The following is a 20,873-nucleotide window of genomic DNA, read 5'->3' as shown; positions in this document are numbered from 1 at the left end:
AGGAGCCTTAGCACTGTGCTGTGATGTCACTCAATACCACTGACATCACTAGGTGTAAACAACATCTCTCCTTTGCTGTGTATGTGACTATGGAGCTGTTTGGTGATGTCGTCTATTATGGCCTTCATAGAAGCAACAGGAGATTGTTGCATCCATCTAGAACCCTCAGAACTACAGTGCTATGATGTCACTCACTTCCACAGGCCTTGCAGAGTGTAAACAACAACAACCCAGCTTTGTTGTGTATGTAACCATAGGGATTTGTGATGTCACCTAGAACCTTCACAGCAGCGACAGCTTTATGAGGATCATCAGCACTGCTCTGCCTGAGCAGAACCATCACCGCCATAGGTTGTCAAATAACCCGGGTTTAACCCACACAGGTAAGTCCAATGGGGTGCAGGCATGTCCTCTATGCTTACAGCTTCCCGTGGGTGTTGGTTTGATACCGTTTGGGGACAGCCAAGGAGGCATCTGCAGGCAACAAAGGTAGGTGTGTGCTTGTGTGTGTGTTTCCTATGCAGATCCTAAGCCCAGTGTCACATGCAAGTAGGAGGAGTAAGAAGGGTTCCTGGCAAATCCGGGTTATGGATTGCATTTAAAAAGGCCCCGTGGGAGTGCAATGGGCCCCTGTCTTGCTGCTTAGCAATAATGGTATGGGTTTAGGTTCTGCTGTGTGTACTGGTGGTTGACTGCCCCCCAGCCCAGAGTGTGCATGGAAAATTGTCTGGCAGCCTCCCTGACAGCAAGCAGTGATAGTGCCCATGAAGGGGACCTTGTTGGGCCCGCCCCTTTCACGGTTATCGCTTCTCGGCCTTTTGGCTAAGATCAAGTGTAGTATCTGTTCTTATCAGTTTAATATCTGATACGTCCCCTATCTGGGGACCATATATTAAATGGATTTTTGAGAACGGGGGCCGATTTCGAAGCTTGCTTCCGTCGCCCTATGCATTGACCCGATATGGCAGTATCTTCGGGTACAGTGCACCACCCCCTTACAGGGTTAAAAAGAAAGATTCCTACTTTCATTGCTACCTGCTTGCTGGCTAGCCAGCTAGCCAGCCCTGTGGGCCTTGCTGCTGCTGCTGCTGCAGCCAAAAAACAAAAGGTGGTGCTGCTGCTGCTTCTGCTTCTGCTTGTGTCTGGCCGCTGTTGGAGCGTCCAGGCACAGGACTTCTGCTGCTGCTGACTAAATGGCCTCCTTAATTGGATCATTTGAGTAGCCAGCACACCTGTGCAGGTAGGGCATGACATGATAGGCAGCTGCCTTGATAGCGGGTGGGTGCTGAATGTTCCTAATTGACAAAATAAGATTAATGCTTATGAAGAAATATAAAATCTCATCCCTTCCCCAATATCGCGCCACACCCCTACCCCTTAATTCCCTGGTTGAACTTGATGGACATATGTCTTTTTTCGACCGTACTAACTATGTAACTATGTAACATAACATGGGGGGGGGGGGTCTCCTGGCTGTTCACACAGGTGTGTCATTGCTGTACATTGACCATGCATTGCTTCTGTGGTATTGCAAAGGCAAAGACAAATGCTTCCAGCCATCCATTGCACTAATGGATTGGTCATCAGCTGGCTGTCTATGTCCCGCATCAATATAGACCAAAGTACAGAGGGTTAGGCTATGCTATTGTGCACCTACCTGATGCATCAGAAGGTGCGAGGCCCTTGCTAAATTCTGTGCACAGACTTTGAGATCTATGCTTTAGACTGTATCTAAACCTGCTCCAACATGGACTGACATTCTGGCCTACTTTCAGCCGATGCGACTTGTCTGTCGCTGAACAGTCGCTTTTTATGTATTCAGCACCTATGTATAATGTTGTAAAAATGCTCTAGAAGCTAAAGTCGCAGAAATGTCACACATATTTGGCCTGCAACTTTCTGTGCGACAAATTCAGACAGGAAAAATCAGTATAAATCCTTAGAAAATTATCCCCCAGTGTCTCCATCTGCTGGTGGTATTGAATAAGCATTGCTGCACTGATGGGGTATGCATTAGACGAAAAAAAAGAAGAAAAAGAAGAATAATACGCCCAGAAAAGAGGCGAAAAGGAGAAAAACGTAAAAAAACGTGAAAAAAAAGTAAGAGGAAGAGAAGGGAAAAAAAGGTGGAAATGGGTTTAAAAGTGATTTCGGCGGAGAAATATATATATATATATATATATATATATATATATATATATATATATATACGCGCACACACACACATATATATAAACGTATTCTCCGTTGAGATATTGCAGCCGCTGCTGTGTCCAGGCCCAGGAGCCTTAGCACTGTGCTGTGATGTCACTCAATACCACTGACATCACTAGGTGTAAACAACATCTCTCCTTTGCTGTGTATGTGACTATGGAGCTGTTTGGTGATGTCGTCTATTATGGCCTTCAGAAGCAACAGGAGATTGTTGCATCCATCTAGAACCCTCAGAACTACAGTGCTATGATGTCACTCACTTCCACAGGCCTTGCAGAGTGTAAACAACAACAACCCAGCTTTGTTGTGTATGTAACCATAGGGATTTGTGATGTCACCTAGAACCTTCACAGCAGCGACAGCTTTATGAGGAGCATCAGCACTGCTCTGCCTGAGCAGAACCATCACCGCCATAGGTTGTCAAATAACCCGGGTTTAACCCACACAGGTAAGTCCAATGGGGTGCAGGCATGTCCTCTATGCTTACAGCTTCCCGTGGGTGTTGGTTTGATACCGTTTGGGGACAGCCAAGGAGGCATCTGCAGGCAACAAAGGTAGGTGTGTGCTTGTGTGTGTGTTTCCTATGCAGATCCTAAGCCCAGTGTCACATGCAAGTAGGAGGAGTAAGAAGGGTTCCTGGCAAATCCGGGTTATGGATTGCATTTAAAAAGGCCCCGTGGGAGTGCAATGGGCCCCTGTCTTGCTGCTTAGCAATAATGGTATGGGTTTAGGTTCTGCTGTGTGTACTGGTGGTTGACTGCCCCCCAGCCCAGAGTGTGCATGGAAAATTGTCTGGCAGCCTCCCTGACAGCAAGCAGTGATAGTGCCCATGAAGGGGACCTTGTTGGGCCCGCCCCTTTCACGGTTATCGCTTCTCGGCCTTTTGGCTAAGATCAAGTGTAGTATCTGTTCTTATCAGTTTAATATCTGATACGTCCCCTATCTGGGGACCATATATTAAATGGATTTTTGAGAACGGGGGCCGATTTCGAAGCTTGCTTCCGTCGCCCTATGCATTGACCCGATATGGCAGTATCTTCGGGTACAGTGCACCACCCCCTTACAGGGTTAAAAAGAAAGATTCCTACTTTCATTGCTACCTGCTTGCTGGCTAGCCAGCTAGCCAGCCCTGTGGGCCTTGCTGCTGCTGCTGCTGCAGCCAAAAAACAAAAGGTGGTGCTGCTGCTGCTTCTGCTTCTGCTTGTGTCTGGCCGCTGTTGGAGCGTCCAGGCACAGGACTTCTGCTGCTGCTGACTAAATGGCCTCCTTAATTGGATCATTTGAGTAGCCAGCACACCTGTGCAGGTAGGGCATGACATGATAGGCAGCTGCCTTGATAGCGGGTGGGTGCTGAATGTTCCTAATTGACAAAATAAGATTAATGCTTATGAAGAAATATAAAATCTCATCCCTTCCCCAATATCGCGCCACACCCCTACCCCTTAATTCCCTGGTTGAACTTGATGGACATATGTCTTTTTTCGACCGTACTAACTATGTAACTATGTAACATAACATGGGGGGGGGGGGGTCTCCTGGCTGTTCACACAGGTGTGTCATTGCTGTACATTGACCATGCATTGCTTCTGTGGTATTGCAAAGGCAAAGACAAATGCTTCCAGCCATCCATTGCACTAATGGATTGGTCATCAGCTGGCTGTCTATGTCCCGCATCAATATAGACCAAAGTACAGAGGGTTAGGCTATGCTATTGTGCACCTACCTGATGCATCAGAAGGTGCGAGGCCCTTGCTAAATTCTGTGCACAGACTTTGAGATCTATGCTTTAGACTGTATCTAAACCTGCTCCAACATGGACTGACATTCTGGCCTACTTTCAGCCGATGCGACTTGTCTGTCGCTGAACAGTCGCTTTTTATGTATTCAGCACCTATGTATAATGTTGTAAAAATGCTCTAGAAGCTAAAGTCGCAGAAATGTCACACATATTTGGCCTGCAACTTTCTGTGCGACAAATTCAGACAGGAAAAATCAGTATAAATCCTTAGAAAATTATCCCCCAGTGTCTCCATCTGCTGGCGGTATTGAATAAGCATTGCTGCACTGATGGGGTATGCATTAGACGAAAAAAAAGAAGAAAAAGAAGAATAATACGCCCAGAAAAGAGGCGAAAAGGAGAAAAACGTAAAAAAACGTGAAAAAAAAGTAAGAGGAAGAGAAGGGAAAAAAAGGTGGAAATGGGTTTAAAAGTGATTTCGGCGGAGAAATATATATATATATATATATATATATATATATATATATATATATATATATACGCGCACACACACACATATATATAAACGTATTCTCCGTTGAGATATTGCAGCCGCTGCTGTGTCCAGGCCCAGGAGCCTTAGCACTGTGCTGTGATGTCACTCAATACCACTGACATCACTAGGTGTAAACAACATCTCTCCTTTGCTGTGTATGTGACTATGGAGCTGTTTGGTGATGTCGTCTATTATGGCCTTCATAGAAGCAACAGGAGATTGTTGCATCCATCTAGAACCCTCAGAACTACAGTGCTATGATGTCACTCACTTCCACAGGCCTTGCAGAGTGTAAACAACAACAACCCAGCTTTGTTGTGTATGTAACCATAGGGATTTGTGATGTCACCTAGAACCTTCACAGCAGCGACAGCTTTATGAGGAGCATCAGCACTGCTCTGCCTGAGCAGAACCATCACCGCCATAGGTTGTCAAATAACCCGGGTTTAACCCACACAGGTAAGTCCAATGGGGTGCAGGCATGTCCTCTATGCTTACAGCTTCCCGTGGGTGTTGGTTTGATACCGTTTGGGGACAGCCAAGGAGGCATCTGCAGGCAACAAAGGTAGGTGTGTGCTTGTGTGTGTGTTTCCTATGCAGATCCTAAGCCCAGTGTCACATGCAAGTAGGAGGAGTAAGAAGGGTTCCTGGCAAATCCGGGTTATGGATTGCATTTAAAAAGGCCCCGTGGGAGTGCAATGGGCCCCTGTCTTGCTGCTTAGCAATAATGGTATGGGTTTAGGTTCTGCTGTGTGTACTGGTGGTTGACTGCCCCCCAGCCCAGAGTGTGCATGGAAAATTGTCTGGCAGCCTCCCTGACAGCAAGCAGTGATAGTGCCCATGAAGGGGACCTTGTTGGGCCCGCCCCTTTCACGGTTATCGCTTCTCGGCCTTTTGGCTAAGATCAAGTGTAGTATCTGTTCTTATCAGTTTAATATCTGATACGTCCCCTATCTGGGGACCATATATTAAATGGATTTTTGAGAACGGGGGCCGATTTCGAAGCTTGCTTCCGTCGCCCTATGCATTGACCCGATATGGCAGTATCTTCGGGTACAGTGCACCACCCCCTTACAGGGTTAAAAAGAAAGATTCCTACTTTCATTGCTACCTGCTTGCTGGCTAGCCAGCTAGCCAGCCCGCCCTGTGGGCCTTGCTGCTGCTGCTGCTGCAGCCAAAAAACAAAAGGTGGTGCTGCTGCTGCTTCTGCTTCTGCTTGTGTCTGGCCGCTGTTGGAGCGTCCAGGCACAGGACTTCTGCTGCTGCTGACTAAATGGCCTCCTTAATTGGATCATTTGAGTAGCCAGCACACCTGTGCAGGTAGGGCATGACATGATAGGCAGCTGCCTTGATAGCGGGTGGGTGCTGAATGTTCCTAATTGACAAAATAAGATTAATGCTTATGAAGAAATATAAAATCTCATCCCTTCCCCAATATCGCGCCACACCCCTACCCCTTAATTCCCTGGTTGAACTTGATGGACATATGTCTTTTTTCGACCGTACTAACTATGTAACTATGTAACATAACATGGGGGGGGGGGGTCTCCTGGCTGTTCACACAGGTGTGTCATTGCTGTACATTGACCATGCATTGCTTCTGTGGTATTGCAAAGGCAAAGACAAATGCTTCCAGCCATCCATTGCACTAATGGATTGGTCATCAGCTGGCTGTCTATGTCCCGCATCAATATAGACCAAAGTACAGAGGGTTAGGCTATGCTATTGTGCACCTACCTGATGCATCAGAAGGTGCGAGGCCCTTGCTAAATTCTGTGCACAGACTTTGAGATCTATGCTTTAGACTGTATCTAAACCTGCTCCAACATGGACTGACATTCTGGCCTACTTTCAGCCGATGCGACTTGTCTGTCGCTGAACAGTCGCTTTTTATGTATTCAGCACCTATGTATAATGTTGTAAAAATGCTCTAGAAGCTAAAGTCGCAGAAATGTCACACATATTTGGCCTGCAACTTTCTGTGCGACAAATTCAGACAGGAAAAATCAGTATAAATCCTTAGAAAATTATCCCCCAGTGTCTCCATCTGCTGGCGGTATTGAATAAGCATTGCTGCACTGATGGGGTATGCATTAGACGAAAAAAAAGAAGAAAAAGAAGAATAATACGCCCAGAAAAGAGGCGAAAAGGAGAAAAACGTAAAAAAACGTGAAAAAAAAGTAAGAGGAAGAGAAGGGAAAAAAAGGTGGAAATGGGTTTAAAAGTGATTTCGGCGGAGAAATATATATATATATATATATATATATATATATATATATATATATATACGCGCACACACACACATATATATAAACGTATTCTCCGTTGAGATATTGCAGCCGCTGCTGTGTCCAGGCCCAGGAGCCTTAGCACTGTGCTGTGATGTCACTCAATACCACTGACATCACTAGGTGTAAACAACATCTCTCCTTTGCTGTGTATGTGACTATGGAGCTGTTTGGTGATGTCGTCTATTATGGCCTTCATAGAAGCAACAGGAGATTGTTGCATCCATCTAGAACCCTCAGAACTACAGTGCTATGATGTCACTCACTTCCACAGGCCTTGCAGAGTGTAAACAACAACAACCCAGCTTTGTTGTGTATGTAACCATAGGGATTTGTGATGTCACCTAGAACCTTCACAGCAGCGACAGCTTTATGAGGAGCATCAGCACTGCTCTGCCTGAGCAGAACCATCACCGCCATAGGTTGTCAAATAACCCGGGTTTAACCCACACAGGTAAGTCCAATGGGGTGCAGGCATGTCCTCTATGCTTACAGCTTCCCGTGGGTGTTGGTTTGATACCGTTTGGGGACAGCCAAGGAGGCATCTGCAGGCAACAAAGGTAGGTGTGTGCTTGTGTGTGTGTTTCCTATGCAGATCCTAAGCCCAGTGTCACATGCAAGTAGGAGGAGTAAGAAGGGTTCCTGGCAAATCCGGGTTATGGATTGCATTTAAAAAGGCCCCGTGGGAGTGCAATGGGCCCCTGTCTTGCTGCTTAGCAATAATGGTATGGGTTTAGGTTCTGCTGTGTGTACTGGTGGTTGACTGCCCCCCAGCCCAGAGTGTGCATGGAAAATTGTCTGGCAGCCTCCCTGACAGCAAGCAGTGATAGTGCCCATGAAGGGGACCTTGTTGGGCCCGCCCCTTTCACGGTTATCGCTTCTCGGCCTTTTGGCTAAGATCAAGTGTAGTATCTGTTCTTATCAGTTTAATATCTGATACGTCCCCTATCTGGGGACCATATATTAAATGGATTTTTGAGAACGGGGGCCGATTTCGAAGCTTGCTTCCGTCGCCCTATGCATTGACCCGATATGGCAGTATCTTCGGGTACAGTGCACCACCCCCTTACAGGGTTAAAAAGAAAGATTCCTACTTTCATTGCTACCTGCTTGCTGGCTAGCCAGCTAGCCAGCCCTGTGGGCCTTGCTGCTGCTGCTGCTGCAGCCAAAAAACAAAAGGTGGTGCTGCTGCTGCTTCTGCTTCTGCTTGTGTCTGGCCGCTGTTGGAGCGTCCAGGCACAGGACTTCTGCTGCTGCTGACTAAATGGCCTCCTTAATTGGATCATTTGAGTAGCCAGCACACCTGTGCAGGTAGGGCATGACATGATAGGCAGCTGCCTTGATAGCGGGTGGGTGCTGAATGTTCCTAATTGACAAAATAAGATTAATGCTTATGAAGAAATATAAAATCTCATCCCTTCCCCAATATCGCGCCACACCCCTACCCCTTAATTCCCTGGTTGAACTTGATGGACATATGTCTTTTTTCGACCGTACTAACTATGTAACTATGTAACATAACATGGGGGGGGGGGGGGTCTCCTGGCTGTTCACACAGGTGTGTCATTGCTGTACATTGACCATGCATTGCTTCTGTGGTATTGCAAAGGCAAAGACAAATGCTTCCAGCCATCCATTGCACTAATGGATTGGTCATCAGCTGGCTGTCTATGTCCCGCATCAATATAGACCAAAGTACAGAGGGTTAGGCTATGCTATTGTGCACCTACCTGATGCATCAGAAGGTGCGAGGCCCTTGCTAAATTCTGTGCACAGACTTTGAGATCTATGCTTTAGACTGTATCTAAACCTGCTCCAACATGGACTGACATTCTGGCCTACTTTCAGCCGATGCGACTTGTCTGTCGCTGAACAGTCGCTTTTTATGTATTCAGCACCTATGTATAATGTTGTAAAAATGCTCTAGAAGCTAAAGTCGCAGAAATGTCACACATATTTGGCCTGCAACTTTCTGTGCGACAAATTCAGACAGGAAAAATCAGTATAAATCCTTAGAAAATTATCCCCCAGTGTCTCCATCTGCTGGCGGTATTGAATAAGCATTGCTGCACTGATGGGGTATGCATTAGACGAAAAAAAAGAAGAAAAAGAAGAATAATACGCCCAGAAAAGAGGCGAAAAGGAGAAAAACGTAAAAAAACGTGAAAAAAAAGTAAGAGGAAGAGAAGGGAAAAAAAGGTGGAAATGGGTTTAAAAGTGATTTCGGCGGAGAAATATATATAGATATATATATATATATATATATATATATATATATATATATATATACGCGCACACACACACATATATATAAACGTATTCTCCGTTGAGATATTGCAGCCGCTGCTGTGTCCAGGCCCAGGAGCCTTAGCACTGTGCTGTGATGTCACTCAATACCACTGACATCACTAGGTGTAAACAACATCTCTCCTTTGCTGTGTATGTGACTATGGAGCTGTTTGGTGATGTCGTCTATTATGGCCTTCATAGAAGCAACAGGAGATTGTTGCATCCATCTAGAACCCTCAGAACTACAGTGCTATGATGTCACTCACTTCCACAGGCCTTGCAGAGTGTAAACAACAACAACCCAGCTTTGTTGTGTATGTAACCATAGGGATTTGTGATGTCACCTAGAACCTTCACAGCAGCGACAGCTTTATGAGGAGCATCAGCACTGCTCTGCCTGAGCAGAACCATCACCGCCATAGGTTGTCAAATAACCCGGGTTTAACCCACACAGGTAAGTCCAATGGGGTGCAGGCATGTCCTCTATGCTTACAGCTTCCCGTGGGTGTTGGTTTGATACCGTTTGGGGACAGCCAAGGAGGCATCTGCAGGCAACAAAGGTAGGTGTGTGCTTGTGTGTGTGTTTCCTATGCAGATCCTAAGCCCAGTGTCACATGCAAGTAGGAGGAGTAAGAAGGGTTCCTGGCAAATCCGGGTTATGGATTGCATTTAAAAAGGCCCCGTGGGAGTGCAATGGGCCCCTGTCTTGCTGCTTAGCAATAATGGTATGGGTTTAGGTTCTGCTGTGTGTACTGGTGGTTGACTGCCCCCCAGCCCAGAGTGTGCATGGAAAATTGTCTGGCAGCCTCCCTGACAGCAAGCAGTGATAGTGCCCATGAAGGGGACCTTGTTGGGCCCGCCCCTTTCACGGTTATCGCTTCTCGGCCTTTTGGCTAAGATCAAGTGTAGTATCTGTTCTTATCAGTTTAATATCTGATACGTCCCCTATCTGGGGACCATATATTAAATGGATTTTTGAGAACGGGGGCCGATTTCGAAGCTTGCTTCCGTCGCCCTATGCATTGACCCGATATGGCAGTATCTTCGGGTACAGTGCACCACCCCCTTACAGGGTTAAAAAGAAAGATTCCTACTTTCATTGCTACCTGCTTGCTGGCTAGCCAGCTAGCCAGCCCTGTGGGCCTTGCTGCTGCTGCTGCTGCAGCCAAAAAACAAAAGGTGGTGCTGCTGCTGCTTCTGCTTGTGTCTGGCCGCTGTTGGAGCGTCCAGGCACAGGACTTCTGCTGCTGCTGACTAAATGGCCTCCTTAATTGGATCATTTGAGTAGCCAGCACACCTGTGCAGGTAGGGCATGACATGATAGGCAGCTGCCTTGATAGCGGGTGGGTGCTGAATGTTCCTAATTGACAAAATAAGATTAATGCTTATGAAGAAATATAAAATCTCATCCCTTCCCCAATATCGCGCCACACCCCTACCCCTTAATTCCCTGGTTGAACTTGATGGACACATGTCTTTTTTCGACCGTACTAACTATGTAACTATGTAACATAACATGGGGGGGGGGGGTCTCCTGGCTGTTCACACAGGTGTGTCATTGCTGTACATTGACCATGCATTGCTTCTGTGGTATTGCAAAGGCAAAGACAAATGCTTCCAGCCATCCATTGCACTAATGGATTGGTCATCAGCTGGCTGTCTATGTCCCGCATCAATATAGACCAAAGTACAGAGGGTTAGGCTATGCTATTGTGCACCTACCTGATGCATCAGAAGGTGCGAGGCCCTTGCTAAATTCTGTGCACAGACTTTGAGATCTATGCTTTAGACTGTATCTAAACCTGCTCCAACATGGACTGACATTCTGGCCTACTTTCAGCCGATGCGACTTGTCTGTCGCTGAACAGTCGCTTTTTATGTATTCAGCACCTATGTATAATGTTGTAAAAATGCTCTAGAAGCTAAAGTCGCAGAAATGTCACACATATTTGGCCTGCAACTTTCTGTGCGACAAATTCAGACAGGAAAAATCAGTATAAATCCTTAGAAAATTATCCCCCAGTGTCTCCATCTGCTGGCGGTATTGAATAAGCATTGCTGCACTGATGGGGTATGCATTAGACGAAAAAAAAGAAGAAAAAGAAGAATAATACGCCCAGAAAAGAGGCGAAAAGGAGAAAAACGTAAAAAAACGTGAAAAAAAAGTAAGAGGAAGAGAAGGGAAAAAAAGGTGGAAATGGGTTTAAAAGTGATTTCGGCGGAGAAATATATATATATATATATATATATATATATATATATATATATACGCGCACACACACACATATATATAAACGTATTCTCCGTTGAGATATTGCAGCCGCTGCTGTGTCCAGGCCCAGGAGCCTTAGCACTGTGCTGTGATGTCACTCAATACCACTGACATCACTAGGTGTAAACAACATCTCTCCTTTGCTGTGTATGTGACTATGGAGCTGTTTGGTGATGTCGTCTATTATGGCCTTCATAGAAGCAACAGGAGATTGTTGCATCCATCTAGAACCCTCAGAACTACAGTGCTATGATGTCACTCACTTCCACAGGCCTTGCAGAGTGTAAACAACAACAACCCAGCTTTGTTGTGTATGTAACCATAGGGATTTGTGATGTCACCTAGAACCTTCACAGCAGCGACAGCTTTATGAGGAGCATCAGCACTGCTCTGCCTGAGCAGAACCATCACCGCCATAGGTTGTCAAATAACCCGGGTTTAACCCACACAGGTAAGTCCAATGGGGTGCAGGCATGTCCTCTATGCTTACAGCTTCCCGTGGGTGTTGGTTTGATACCGTTTGGGGACAGCCAAGGAGGCATCTGCAGGCAACAAAGGTAGGTGTGTGCTTGTGTGTGTGTTTCCTATGCAGATCCTAAGCCCAGTGTCACATGCAAGTAGGAGGAGTAAGAAGGGTTCCTGGCAAATCCGGGTTATGGATTGCATTTAAAAAGGCCCCGTGGGAGTGCAATGGGCCCCTGTCTTGCTGCTTAGCAATAATGGTATGGGTTTAGGTTCTGCTGTGTGTACTGGTGGTTGACTGCCCCCCAGCCCAGAGTGTGCATGGAAAATTGTCTGGCAGCCTCCCTGACAGCAAGCAGTGATAGTGCCCATGAAGGGGACCTTGTTGGGCCCGCCCCTTTCACGGTTATCGCTTCTCGGCCTTTTGCCTAAGATCAAGTGTAGTATCTGTTCTTATCAGTTTAATATCTGATACGTCCCCTATCTGGGGACCATATATTAAATGGATTTTTGAGAACGGGGGCCGATTTCGAAGCTTGCTTCCGTTGCCCTATGCATTGACCCGATATGGCAGTATCTTCGGGTACAGTGCACCACCCCCTTACAGGGTTAAAAAGAAAGATTCCTACTTTCATTGCTACCTGCTTGCTGGCTAGCCAGCTAGCCAGCCCTGTGGGCCTTGCTGCTGCTGCTGCTGCAGCCAAAAAACAAAAGGTGGTGCTGCTGCTGCTTCTGCTTCTGCTTGTGTCTGGCCGCTGTTGGAGCGTCCAGGCACAGGACTTCTGCTGCTGCTGACTAAATGGCCTCCTTAATTGGATCATTTGAGTAGCCAGCACACCTGTGCAGGTAGGGCATGACATGATAGGCAGCTGCCTTGATAGCGGGTGGGTGCTGAATGTTCCTAATTGACAAAATAAGATTAATGCTTATGAAGAAATATAAAATCTCATCCCTTCCCCAATATCGCGCCACACCCCTACCCCTTAATTCCCTGGTTGAACTTGATGGACATATGTCTTTTTTCGACCGTACTAACTATGTAACTATGTAACATAACATGGGGGGGGGGGTCTCCTGGCTGTTCACACAGGTGTGTCATTGCTGTACATTGACCATGCATTGCTTCTGTGGTATTGCAAAGGCAAAGACAAATGCTTCCAGCCATCCATTGCACTAATGGATTGGTCATCAGCTGGCTGTCTATGTCCCGCATCAATATAGACCAAAGTACAGAGGGTTAGGCTATGCTATTGTGCACCTACCTGATGCATCAGAAGGTGCGAGGCCCTTGCTAAATTCTGTGCACAGACTTTGAGATCTATGCTTTAGACTGTATCTAAACCTGCTCCAACATGGACTGACATTCTGGCCTACTTTCAGCCGATGCGACTTGTCTGTCGCTGAACAGTCGCTTTTTATGTATTCAGCACCTATGTATAATGTTGTAAAAATGCTCTAGAAGCTAAAGTCGCAGAAATGTCACACATATTTGGCCTGCAACTTTCTGTGCGACAAATTCAGACAGGAAAAATCAGTATAAATCCTTAGAAAATTATCCCCCAGTGTCTCCATCTGCTGGCGGTATTGAATAAGCATTGCTGCACTGATGGGGTATGCATTAGACGAAAAAAAAGAAGAAAAAGAAGAATAATACGCCCAGAAAAGAGGCGAAAAGGAGAAAAACGTAAAAAAACGTGAAAAAAAAGTAAGAGGAAGAGAAGGGAAAAAAAGGTGGAAATGGGTTTAAAAGTGATTTCGGCGGAGAAATATATATATATATATATATATATATATATATATATATATATATATATATATACGCGCACACACACACATATATATAAACGTATTCTCCGTTGAGATATTGCAGCCGCTGCTGTGTCCAGGCCCAGGAGCCTTAGCACTGTGCTGTGATGTCACTCAATACCACTGACATCACTAGGTGTAAACAACATCTCTCCTTTGCTGTGTATGTGACTATGGAGCTGTTTGGTGATGTCGTCTATTATGGCCTTCATAGAAGCAACAGGAGATTGTTGCATCCATCTAGAACCCTCAGAACTACAGTGCTATGATGTCACTCACTTCCACAGGCCTTGCAGAGTGTAAACAACAACAACCCAGCTTTGTTGTGTATGTAACCATAGGGATTTGTGATGTCACCTAGAACCTTCACAGCAGCGACAGCTTTATGAGGAGCATCAGCACTGCTCTGCCTGAGCAGAACCATCACCGCCATAGGTTGTCAAATAACCCGGGTTTAACCCACACAGGTAAGTCCAATGGGGTGCAGGCATGTCCTCTATGCTTACAGCTTCCCGTGGGTGTTGGTTTGATACCGTTTGGGGACAGCCAAGGAGGCATCTGTAGGCAACAAAGGTAGGTGTGTGCTTGTGTGTGTGTTTCCTATGCAGATCCTAAGCCCAGTGTCACATGCAAGTAGGAGGAGTAAGAAGGGTTCCTGGCAAATCCGGGTTATGGATTGCATTTAAAAAGGCCCCGTGGGAGTGCAATGGGCCCCTGTCTTGCTGCTTAGCAATAATGGTATGGGTTTAGGTTCTGCTGTGTGTACTGGTGGTTGACTGCCCCCCAGCCCAGAGTGTGCATGGAAAATTGTCTGGCAGCCTCCCTGACAGCAAGCAGTGATAGTGCCCATGAAGGGGACCTTGTTGGGCCCGCCCCTTTCACGGTTATCGCTTCTCGGCCTTTTGCCTAAGATCAAGTGTAGTATCTGTTCTTATCAGTTTAATATCTGATACGTCCCCTATCTGGGGACCATATATTAAATGGATTTTTGAGAACGGGGGCCGATTTCGAAGCTTGCTTCCGTCGCCCTATGCATTGACCCGATATGGCAGTATCTTCGGGTACAGTGCACCACCCCCTTACAGGGTTAAAAAGAAAGATTCCTACTTTCATTGCTACCTGCTTGCTGGCTAGCCAGCTAGCCAGCCCTGTGGGCCTTGCTGCTGCTGCTGCTGCAGCCAAAAAACAAAAGGTGGTGCTGCTGCTGCTTCTGCTTCTGCTTGTGTCTGGCCGCTGTTGGAGCGTCCAGGCACAGGACTTCTGCTGCTGCTGACTAAATGGCCTCCTTAATTGGATCATTTGAGTAGCCAGCACACCTGTGCAGGTAGGGCATGACATGATAGGCAGCTGCCTTGATAGCGGGTGGGTGCTGAATGTTCCTAATTGACAAAATAAGATTAATGCTTATGAAGAAATATAAAATCTCATCCCTTCCCCAATATCGCGCCACACCCCTACCCCTTAATTCCCTGGTTGAACTTGATGGACATATGTCTTTTTTCGACCGTACTAACTATGTAACTATGTAACATAACATGGGGGGGGGGGGTCTCCTGGCTGTTCACACAGGTGTGTCATTGCTGTACATTGACCATGCATTGCTTCTGTGGTATTGCAAAGGCAAAGACAAATGCTTCCAGCCATCCATTGCACTAATGGATTGGTCATCAGCTGGCTGTCTATGTCCCGCATCAATATAGACCAAAGTACAGAGGGTTAGGCTATGCTATTGTGCACCTACCTGATGCATCAGAAGGTGCGAGGCCCTTGCTAAATTCTGTGCACAGACTTTGAGATCTATGCTTTAGACTGTATCTAAACCTGCTCCAACATGGACTGACATTCTGGCCTACTTTCAGCCGATGCGACTTGTCTGTCGCTGAACAGTCGCTTTTTATGTATTCAGCACCTATGTATAATGTTGTAAAAATGCTCTAGAAGCTAAAGTCGCAGAAATGTCACACATATTTGGCCTGCAACTTTCTGTGCGACAAATTCAGACAGGAAAAATCAGTATAAATCCTTAGAAAATTATCCCCCAGTGTCTCCATCTGCTGGCGGTATTGAATAAGCATTGCTGCACTGATGGGGTATGCATTAGACGAAAAAAAAGAAGAAAAAGAAGAATAATACGCCCAGAAAAGAGGCGAAAAGGAGAAAAACGTAAAAAAACGTGAAAAAAAAGTAAGAGGAAGAGAAGGGAAAAAAAGGTGGAAATGGGTTTAAAAGTGATTTCGGCGGAGAAATATATATATATATATATATATATATATATATATATATATATATATACGCGCACACACACACATATATATAAACGTATTCTCCGTTGAGATATTGCAGCCGCTGCTGTGTCCAGGCCCAGGAGCCTTAGCACTGTGCTGTGATGTCACTCAATACCACTGACATCACTAGGTGTAAACAACATCTCTCCTTTGCTGTGTATGTGACTATGGAGCTGTTTGGTGATGTCGTCTATTATGGCCTTCATAGAAGCAACAGGAGATTGTTGCATCCATCTAGAACCCTCAGAACTACAGTGCTATGATGTCACTCACTTCCACAGGCCTTGCAGAGTGTAAACAACAACAACCCAGCTTTGTTGTGTATGTAACCATAGGGATTTGTGATGTCACCTAGAACCTTCACAGCAGCGACAGCTTTATGAGGAGCATCAGCACTGCTCTGCCTGAGCAGAACCATCACCGCCATAGGTTGTCAAATAACCCGGGTTTAACCCACACAGGTAAGTCCAATGGGGTGCAGGCATGTCCTCTATGCTTACAGCTTCCCGTGGGTGTTGGTTTGATACCGTTTGGGGACAGCCAAGGAGGCATCTGCAGGCAACAAAGGTAGGTGTGTGCTTGTGTGTGTGTTTCCTATGCAGATCCTAAGCCCAGTGTCACATGCAAGTAGGAGGAGTAAGAAGGGTTCCTGGCAAATCCGGGTTATGGATTGCATTTAAAAAGGCCCCGTGGGAGTGCAATGGGCCCCTGTCTTGCTGCTTAGCAATAATGGTATGGGTTTAGGTTCTGCTGTGTGTACTGGTGGTTGACTGCCCCCCAGCCCAGAGTGTGCATGGAAAATTGTCTGGCAGCCTCCCTGACAGCAAGCAGTGATAGTGCCCATGAAGGGGACCTTGTTGGGCCCGCCCCTTTCACGGTTATCGCTTCTCGGCCTTTTGGCTAAGATCAAGTGTAGTATCTGTTCTTATCAGTTTAATATCTGATACGTCCCCTATCTGGGGACCATATATTAAATGGATTTTTGAGAACGGGGGCCGATTTCGAAGCTTGCTTCCGTCGCCCTATGCATTGACCCGATATGGCAGTATCTTCGGGTACAGTGCACCACCCCCTTACAGGGTTAAAAAGAAAGATTCCTACTTTCATTGCTACCTGCTTGCTGGCTAGCCAGCTAGCCAGCCCTGTGGGCCTTGCTGCTGCTGCTGCTGCAGCCAAAAAACAAAAGGTGGTGCTGCTGCTGCTTCTGCTTCTGCTTGTGTCTGGCCGCTGTTGGAGCGTCCAGGCACAGGACTTCTGCTGCTGCTGACTAAATGGCCTCCTTAATTGGATCATTTGAGTAGCCAGCACACCTGTGCAGGTAGGGCATGACATGATAGGCAGCTGCCTTGATAGCGGGTGGGTGCTGAATGTTCCTAATTGACAAAATAAGATTAATGCTTATGAAGAAATATAAAATCTCATCCCTTCCCCAATATCGCGCCACACCCCTACCCCTTAATTCCCTGGTTGAACTTGATGGACATATGTCTTTTTTCGACCGTACTAACTATGTAACTATGTAACATAACATGGGGGGGGGGGGGTCTCCTGGCTGTTCACACAGGTGTGTCATTGCTGTACATTGACCATGCATTGCTTCTGTGGTATTGCAAAGGCAAAGACAAATGCTTCCAGCCATCCATTGCACTAATGGATTGGTCATCAGCTGGCTGTCTATGTCCCGCATCAATATAGACCAAAGTACAGAGGGTTAGGCTATGCTATTGTGCACCTACCTGATGCATCAGAAGGTGCGAGGCCCTTGCTAAATTCTGTGCACAGACTTTGAGATCTATGCTTTAGACTGTATCTAAACCTGCTCCAACATGGACTGACATTCTGGCCTACTTTCAGCCGATGCGACTTGTCTGTCGCTGAACAGTCGCTTTTTATGTATTCAGCACCTATGTATAATGTTGTAAAAATGCTCTAGAAGCTAAAGTCGCAGAAATGTCACACATATTTGGCCTGCAACTTTCTGTGCGACAAATTCAGACAGGAAAAATCAGTATAAATCCTTAGAAAATTATCCCCCAGTGTCTCCATCTGCTGGCGGTATTGAATAAGCATTGCTGCACTGATGGGGTATGCATTAGACGAAAAAAAAGAAGAAAAAGAAGAATAATACGCCCAGAAAAGAGGCGAAAAGGAGAAAAACGTAAAAAAACGTGAAAAAAAAGTAAGAGGAAGAGAAGGGAAAAAAAGGTGGAAATGGGTTTAAAAGTGATTTCGGCGGAGAAATATATATATATATATATATATATATATATATATATATACGCGCACACACACACATATATATAAACGTATTCTCCGTTGAGATATTGCAGCCGCTGCTGTGTCCAGGCCCAGGAGCCTTAGCACTGTGCTGTGATGTCACTCAATACCACTGACATCACTAGGTGTAAACAACATCTCTCCTTTGCTGTGTATGTGACTATGGAGCTGTTTGGTGATGTCGTCTATTATGGCCTTCATAGAAGCAACAGGAGATTGTTGCATCCATCTAGAACCCTCAGAACTACAGTGCTATGATGTCACTCACTTCCACAGGCCTTGCAGAGTGTAAACAACAACAACCCAGCTTTGTTGTGTATGTAACCATAGGGATTTGTGATGTCACCTAGAACCTTCACAGCAGCGACAGCTTTATGAGGAGCATCAGCACTGCTCTGCCTGAGCAGAACCATCACCGCCATAGGTTGTCAAATAACCCGGGTTTAACCCACACAGGTAAGTCCAATGGGGTGCAGGCATGTCCTCTATGCTTACAGCTTCCCGTGGGTGTTGGTTTGATACCGTTTGGGGACAGCCAAGGAGGCATCTGCAGGCAACAAAGGTAGGTGTGTGCTTGTGTGTGTGTTTCCTATGCAGATCCTAAGCCCAGTGTCACATGCAAGTAGGAGGAGTAAGAAGGGTTCCTGGCAAATCCGGGTTATGGATTGCATTTAAAAAGGCCCCGTGGGAGTGCAATGGGCCCCTGTCTTGCTGCTTAGCAATAATGGTATGGGTTTAGGTTCTGCTGTGTGTACTGGTGGTTGACTGCCCCCCAGCCCAGAGTGTGCATGGAAAATTGTCTGGCAGCCTCCCTGACAGCAAGCAGTGATAGTGCCCATGAAGGGGACCTTGTTGGGCCCGCCCCTTTCACGGTTATCGCTTCTCGGCCTTTTGGCTAAGATCAAGTGTAGTATCTGTTCTTATCAGTTTAATATCTGATACGTCCCCTATCTGGGGACCATATATTAAATGGATTTTTGAGAACGGGGGCCGATTTCGAAGCTTGCTTCCGTCGCCCTATGCATTGACCCGATATGGCAGTATCTTCGGGTACAGTGCACCACCCCCTTACAGGGTTAAAAAGAAAGATTCCTACTTTCATTGCTACCTGCTTGCTGGCTAGCCAGCTAGCCAGCCCTGTGGGCCTTGCTGCTGCTGCTGCTGCAGCCAAAAAACAAAAGGTGGTGCTGCTGCTGCTTCTGCTTCTGCTTGTGTCTGGCCGCTGTTGGAGCGTCCAGGCACAGGACTTCTGCTGCTGCTGACTAAATGGCCTCCTTAATTGGATCATTTGAGTAGCCAGCACACCTGTGCAGGTAGGGCATGACATGATAGGCAGCTGCCTTGATAGCGGGTGGGTGCTGAATGTTCCTAATTGACAAAATAAGATTAATGCTTATGAAGAAATATAAAATCTCATCCCTTCCCCAATATCGCGCCACACCCCTACCCCTTAATTCCCTGGTTGAACTTGATGGACATATGTCTTTTTTCGACCGTACTAACTATGTAACTATGTAACATAACATGGGGGGGGGGGTCTCCTGGCTGTTCACACAGGTGTGTCATTGCTGTACATTGACCATGCATTGCTTCTGTGGTATTGCAAAGGCAAAGACAAATGCTTCCAGCCATCCATTGCACTAATGGATTGGTCATCAGCTGGCTGTCTATGTCCCGCATCAATATAGACCAAAGTACAGAGGGTTAGGCTATTGTCACGATGCCGGCTGGCAGGTAGTGGATCCTCTGTGCCAGAGAGGGATTGGCGTGGACCGTGCTAGTGGACCGGTTCTAAGCCACTACTGGTTTTCACCAGAGCCCGCCGCAAAGCGGGATGGTCTTGCTGCGGCGGTAGTGACCAGGTCGTATCCACTAGCAACGGCTCACCTCTCTGGCTGCTGAAGATAGGCGCGGTACAAGGGAGTAGGCAAAAGCAAGGTCGGACGTAGCAGAAGGTCGGGGCAGGCAGCAAGGATCGTAGTCAGGGGCAACGGCAGAAGGTCTGGAAACACAGGCAAGGAACACACAAGGAACGCTTTCACTGGCACTAAGGCAACAAGATCCGGCAAGGGAGTGCAGGGGAAGTGAGGTGATATAGGGAAGTGCACAGGTGAACACACTGATTGGAACCACTGCGCCAATCAGCGGCGCAGTGGCCCTTTAAATCGCAGAGACCCGGCGCGCGCGCGCCCTAGGGAGCGGGGCCGCGCGCGCCGGGACAGAACAGACGGAGAGCGAGTCAGGTAGGGGAGCCGGGGTGCGCATCGCGAGCGGGCGCTACCCGCATCGCGAATCGCATCCCGGCTGGCAGCGGAATCGCAGCGCCCCGGGTCAGAGGACGTGACCGGAGCGCTGCCGCGGGGAGAGTGAAGCGAGCGCTCCGGGGAGGAGCGGGGACCCGGAGCGCTCGGCGTAACAGTACCCCCCCCCTTGGGTCTCCCCCTCTTCTTAGAGCCTGAGAACCTGAGGAGCAGACTTTTGTCTAGGATGTTGTCCTCAGGTTCCCAGGATCTCTCTTCAGGACCACAACCCTCCCAGTCCACTAAAAAAAAATTTTTCCCTCTGACCTTTTTGGCAGCTAAAATTTCTTTGACCGAGAAGATGTCCGAGGAGCCGGAAACAGGAGTGGGAGGAACAGATTTGGGAGAAAAACGGTTGAGGATGAGTGGTTTGAGAAGAGAGACGTGAAAGGCATTAGGGATACGAA

At 46.9% G+C, this 20,873-nt stretch overlaps 9 non-coding genes across 9 annotated transcripts; all 9 read left to right on the top strand.

Annotated features, from left to right (window-relative positions):
- The first annotated feature begins 802 nt into the window (after positions 1-802).
- On the top strand, positions 803-993 carry LOC130335320 (U2 spliceosomal RNA). Its single transcript, XR_008876970.1, has one exon. It is a non-coding gene; the product is annotated as a U2 spliceosomal RNA (small nuclear RNA).
- A 2,088-nt stretch (positions 994-3,081) lies between these two features.
- LOC130335318 (U2 spliceosomal RNA) lies at positions 3,082-3,272 on the top strand. The gene has a single exon (XR_008876968.1). It is a non-coding gene; the product is annotated as a U2 spliceosomal RNA (small nuclear RNA).
- Positions 3,273-5,365: 2,093 nt separating this feature from the next.
- LOC130335317 (U2 spliceosomal RNA) lies at positions 5,366-5,556 on the top strand. Its single transcript, XR_008876967.1, has one exon. It is a non-coding gene; the product is annotated as a U2 spliceosomal RNA (small nuclear RNA).
- Positions 5,557-7,648: 2,092 nt separating this feature from the next.
- Positions 7,649-7,839, top strand: LOC130335316 (U2 spliceosomal RNA). The gene has a single exon (XR_008876966.1). It is a non-coding gene; the product is annotated as a U2 spliceosomal RNA (small nuclear RNA).
- A 2,098-nt stretch (positions 7,840-9,937) lies between these two features.
- Positions 9,938-10,128, top strand: LOC130335315 (U2 spliceosomal RNA). The gene has a single exon (XR_008876965.1). It is a non-coding gene; the product is annotated as a U2 spliceosomal RNA (small nuclear RNA).
- A 2,078-nt stretch (positions 10,129-12,206) lies between these two features.
- On the top strand, positions 12,207-12,397 carry LOC130335286 (U2 spliceosomal RNA). Its single transcript, XR_008876946.1, has one exon. It is a non-coding gene; the product is annotated as a U2 spliceosomal RNA (small nuclear RNA).
- A 2,093-nt stretch (positions 12,398-14,490) lies between these two features.
- LOC130335285 (U2 spliceosomal RNA) lies at positions 14,491-14,681 on the top strand. The gene has a single exon (XR_008876945.1). It is a non-coding gene; the product is annotated as a U2 spliceosomal RNA (small nuclear RNA).
- A 2,088-nt stretch (positions 14,682-16,769) lies between these two features.
- On the top strand, positions 16,770-16,960 carry LOC130335314 (U2 spliceosomal RNA). The gene has a single exon (XR_008876964.1). It is a non-coding gene; the product is annotated as a U2 spliceosomal RNA (small nuclear RNA).
- A 2,081-nt stretch (positions 16,961-19,041) lies between these two features.
- LOC130335313 (U2 spliceosomal RNA) lies at positions 19,042-19,232 on the top strand. Its single transcript, XR_008876963.1, has one exon. It is a non-coding gene; the product is annotated as a U2 spliceosomal RNA (small nuclear RNA).
- Positions 19,233-20,873: the final 1,641 nt, after the last annotated feature.

The sequence above is a fragment of the Hyla sarda genome, unplaced genomic scaffold, assembly GCF_029499605.1.
Source record: "Hyla sarda isolate aHylSar1 unplaced genomic scaffold, aHylSar1.hap1 scaffold_449, whole genome shotgun sequence".
In the NCBI taxonomy this organism is placed as follows: domain Eukaryota; kingdom Metazoa; phylum Chordata; class Amphibia; order Anura; family Hylidae; genus Hyla; species Hyla sarda.
Note: the sequence above shows the minus strand (reverse complement) of the source record. Positions and strands in the feature narration are given on the sequence as shown.